This window comes from Neolamprologus multifasciatus, chromosome 18 (genome assembly GCF_963576455.1).
Source record: "Neolamprologus multifasciatus chromosome 18, fNeoMul1.2, whole genome shotgun sequence".
Classification (NCBI taxonomy): domain Eukaryota; kingdom Metazoa; phylum Chordata; class Actinopteri; order Cichliformes; family Cichlidae; genus Neolamprologus; species Neolamprologus multifasciatus.
This window is the reverse complement of record NC_140456.1, coordinates 8,029,625-8,034,559: the sequence shown is the minus strand read 5'-3', so window position 1 is coordinate 8,034,559 and position 4,935 is coordinate 8,029,625. Positions and strand designations below refer to the sequence as shown.

General features: G+C 39.1%; 1 protein-coding gene across 2 annotated transcripts in view; it reads left to right on the top strand.

Moving 5' to 3' along the window:
- Positions 1–4,935, top strand: part of LOC146497272 (contactin-associated protein-like 4) — a 158,914-nt gene that overhangs the window by 31,573 nt on the left and 122,406 nt on the right. The window lies entirely within an intron of this gene.

The window sequence follows — 4,935 nt, the reverse complement described above, 5'->3', positions numbered from 1 at the left end:
TGGAAAAACAAACAAACCAAAACAAACAAACCAAAAAAGAACCACAACACCATTACATATTCAAGCTAGGCAACCTTGTGAATCTCCAAAGAATAAAAGAAATAAATAGTTATGTGATGTGTACGTCCGAGGTTGGAAAATCAAAAGTGTTTGACTTAAAACTGCCGGTTAGAACCTCAACACGGGCAACGGTCAGTTTGACAGAAGAGTTGATGTTGTTGAAGTTTAAGGTCAAATGTGTGAGTGCAAAAGGAATTTCTCCAGAGAAATCTCCAGAGCTATCTGGTCAACAGATACATGACAACAATCCAGTTTAAATCTTTTTTCTTGCTTCCCTGTATCTTTTAAACAGATAAAATATGTGAGGCAGTGGTGTGGTTTTACATCTAAAATTACTGTACAAAATGAGTAATGTCTGAATCAGCAGTAAGATCTACATTGTTTTTATGTCACAATGACTATTTCTTTGTTTTATTCTCTTCTGATAGCACTGTGATAGAAAACAGTCATACAATTTGTATAAACAAATGTAGGTTGTACACTTAAAAATGAGAAAATATAGTCAAGTTCTAATCTAGACAGTGTCTTCAAGTAGTGTGAGTAATGTGTATGTTTTTAAAATTTGATGTTTAAAATTAAAAGCCTATATTTAAACCTACATTTAGTACATTGTTCAGCACTTTTTTTGTACATTTTGTCTTTTTTTTTTCTTTTTTATTCTCACTTGTCGATCTGACCTTTTCATTTAATTAACCTATTCCTCCCTTGCGCTCCTGGTCTAAAAAAAACAACTTATGGGGCTATTTTTCAAAACTGCATGGCAAGTTCATTCAACCAATCGAGAAATCATTTACTGCTTTCTCACTAAGGGGATGTCGGATTTGTTGCATTTGATTTATGTTCCAACAAGTTTGGTGACAGTTATTTAATTACTCTAAAATTGTCAGAGTTTCATGGAGTTTTGCAAATCGCTGTCTGGACTGATGCGAATGCATTTTTCCCAAATGTCTTTCATAAAACTCTAAGGTTATTCACGGTACTGTGGAACAATATTCAAGGACTTAAAGTAGGGCTGGGCGATATGACCCAAAATTCATATCTCGATATTTTTTAGCTGGGTGGCGATATAAGATATATATCTCGATATTTTTTTAAAGCCATAAGTCACACTGTGTCCCAGATGTCACACAGGCATTTTTATTTACATACAGCATAGATTTACATGAAGAAATTACTCAAAAAGAAATTATCAGCATTTATTAAATAATCATGCTCCATAAATAAAAGAAAACAATGTTGTTTTTGTGCATAACAAAAAGCTCATAATTGTGCAGTCAAAATGTAAACTAACAGACGCTGAGCACAATAACAAAGACAGATTTCACAGCTGCTCTGTTCCCAACTTCTACTGTGTGACTGACAGCCTTGAGTTTGTAACCATGTCTCTTAACAGGTGCCATTTATGGCCCTTATACACACACAATGTGGTAATATTACGTTGAAGCACGGTACGTATCACTCCGCGAGGCTCCAGACTACGGTAGCCGTAATGCTCTGACAATCTATCAAGCGCTGCATCTCCTTAGCTTACCAAAGTTGTACTAAAACATTTTTTGACAGATTGCTGAGCGCCGTGTACCACCTAAAATCGGTTCGCGGTCAGTAAGCACAACCAGAATTCATACATAAGCCGCGCTGTCAACTTTTGAGAAAATGAAGGGATTCTAGGCCGTGCAGCCCCTGTGGGCTGACGTTAGCATGGTTAGCTCGTTAGCTCGTTAGCGCGGTTAGCTCGCTAACACGTTGACGCCGTCCAGCCCCACAACTCGCTAACGGAGATTTGCCGTGTCCATCGTGTCGCCAGTGTTGCCAACTCCTCAGTATGGAAAATCGCTATTGGTTGTCCTAAAAGTCGCTAGAAGTCGCTAAATGACATCATCACCTAATTTGCATAATTGGTCATGCTAATGTAATTGTAACCTAAGCTGCTGGAGAGAGAAATAACATCGTGGACGAGACATAAAGTGAGCAAAAAACGTCCTAAATGCATTTAGAATTTATTTAGAACTACAAATTAAATTTCTTTTAGCAATTATTGTTTTTTGTAATGTCTTTCACGTCTTTTTTTTAGCGACTTTTTTTTAGAAAAAAGTTGCTAGGGGGTCTGAAAGCTCGCTAAATATAGCGACAAAGTCGCTAAGTTGGCAACACTGCATGTCGCTGCCTGCAGGTGAAGCTATGGGGGAGGAGGGAGAGTTGTGTTCAGTGAAGGAGGGGCGAGGCCGAGTAACGTTGCGTAGAGACAAAAGTGGACGAAAGAGAGGCAAACGTGTGGCTCCACAAGTATAATTATAACGTAACATAGACTATATCGATATAAAGGATATTGTCACATCTTATATCTCGTATGAAAATATATCGATATTTTTTAAAAACTCGATATATCGCCCAGCCCTAACTTAAAGGGTTACTTAACTATATAAACTTGGGTAAACTTGAAATGATTTAGCAGCCTTGAACAACCAGGCTTAAAGAAGTAAAGCTAAAGCACGTAATCTAAAAAACATATTGGGCCAAAGGTTTCAATAAATTCTGCAAGTGCAACAACAATAAACTGGACTGAACGAGTGGGAAAAAGTTGAAATATATGTCAAAACTAAATTAAGTGACACATGGCTATTTAAGTTTCAGATGTCATTGATAAATAAGACAGCACAAGATAGAATTAAATATCCTAAATGTCAAAACCATTTGAGCCGATAACGAAATTAAGATCTTTGGTCTATTTGGAGACTATTTTTAAATACCCTTTACCAGTTACAACTCAAAATATAAGATTTCTTTTTCTTTTTTATTTCTTTTAGCTTCGCAACATTGAAAAAATAAACCACGCGGCTGAGCTGAAGTAAAACAAAATGCAAAAAAGCCCACTGTGTTGTATTTTTAATGCGTTCTTTCTTTCTCTGTGTATATCCAGGCAGGAGCGGGCTTGAACCCCCTTGGGTCAAACTGGAGGTAGACGTTGTGCGGATTAGTAAAATGAGCATTGATGTTTTTTTGCTTGAGGATGATTGTTAGCGCTCCGGAGCAAAAACAGCCATCGCTGGAGCCTCATTATCCTGCTTACTGCTACGTGCTTTGAACGGCTAAATAAGTTGGCTCATACTGAGAGGCACTGAACTTTGGGTTTGTGGGGCTTATAGAGCTCTGAAGTGCAAGACCTTCTGTTTGCCGAGGTGATGGATGGAGCTCATCGGTATTCAGGGTCCCCAGCTCAGTCACGGACTCTGTGGGCACTTTCTATTCAGTAAAGAAGTGGACAGTGCAGGTGAATGAGCCACTCTGGTATTAGTCTGTCACTTCAGGGGTGATAAAATGTATTTGCCTTATACCCTCCTGAGATATTTTCAAAATTTCCTTTAATGTTTTTTAATGCGGTCAAACTGACCATTTGTCACATTTGGTGCAACGATAAAGTTGGCACTGTATGAATTGATGGATAGTGCAGACGCTGAGTGATGGGTGTCCAGGAGGTTTTTGACTGAACTGAAAGGATATTTCCCATCACTCAGAGTTCAATACTTGCTTCCAGTTCTGGAGTTTTTGTTTTATCAAAGGCAAAGAATGCTTCTTTTTTCTGCCTGGAGATATTTCACTTTGCCAAAGATTGAAGAATCATCTTTTCTGGGTAAATTTATAATACTTTGATCAGGAATAATGTTTTTGTGGTGATCTGAATGCCTAAAAGCATTATTATATATTTTTTTAGTCTAACACCCTTAAATGTGAAGCTTACACAAAGACAGGAGGTGTTTTCAGGAGGGTGCAGCAGTTTAATATTCAGGAAGGCTCTCTGTCCAACACAGCCAGGGTCAGTGTTGAGGTTCGTTGGCTACAGAGGCCAGCAGGTATTCAACATTTAGCTCCATTTTCCTCTGAGCTGTCTGTGTTTGTGCTCCACTAGTCACACTGTCAGGGACATCGGCTTTTAAATGCCACAGCTCCGCCGAGGAAAAGTGGCCCTGTGTTTTAAAACTCCACTGCTCTCACCACACATTATCTCCTCAGGGATTACAGCACTCCGCGTTGGAGAGCCGTCCCTCTCATCTCACCTCTTCAGACTACTGTAATTCACCTGCTTTTCATACTGAGAGCTCCCCCACCACCCACAGTTATAAGTGTCGGTAAGGGCAAAGCCTGGAGGAATAAAGACTATCAGGAGGAACTTCAGAGGACAAAGGAGCTGGACGCCTTCTGATGATTGTTGAGTAGCTGGATGGCATTTAAAATGCTAGAATTAAATATGTATGAGCCTCTGCTCCACTCTGGTAACTATAAAGTGCAGTATAACTGTGTTATATGGTCTGATGTTTAATGATAACTGCTGCAACACACTGTACTAAACAGAGTTCAGACTCTGTTAATACCCAATAATTTTACAATCAAATTACAGTGCCACTGAGGCCAAGCTGAAGGCTTTCTAATGTTAACAAGCAGCTGGACCAAATATTCATAGACATTTATCCCTCCACGTGGATATACACTCACCAACCACTTCATTAGGTACACCTGTTCAACTGCTCGCTGACGCAAATATCTATCAGCCGATCACATGGCAGCATCTCAGTGCATTTAGCTACATAGAGATGGTGAAGATGAAGTATTGATGTTCAAACTGGGCATCAGAATGGGAAAGAAACATGATATAAGTGACTTGCATGGTTGTTGGTGACTTACAGGCTGATCCTCTGGGATTTTCCCACACAATCATCTTTAGAGTTTAAAGAGAATAGTCTGACAAAAAGACAATATCCATTGATCAGCAATTATCTGCATGAAAATGCCTTGTTGATGCCAGAGATCAGAGGAGACTGCTTCGATCTGATACGAATAGTGACTCAAATAACCACTCGTTGCAATCAAGGTGTGCAGAAG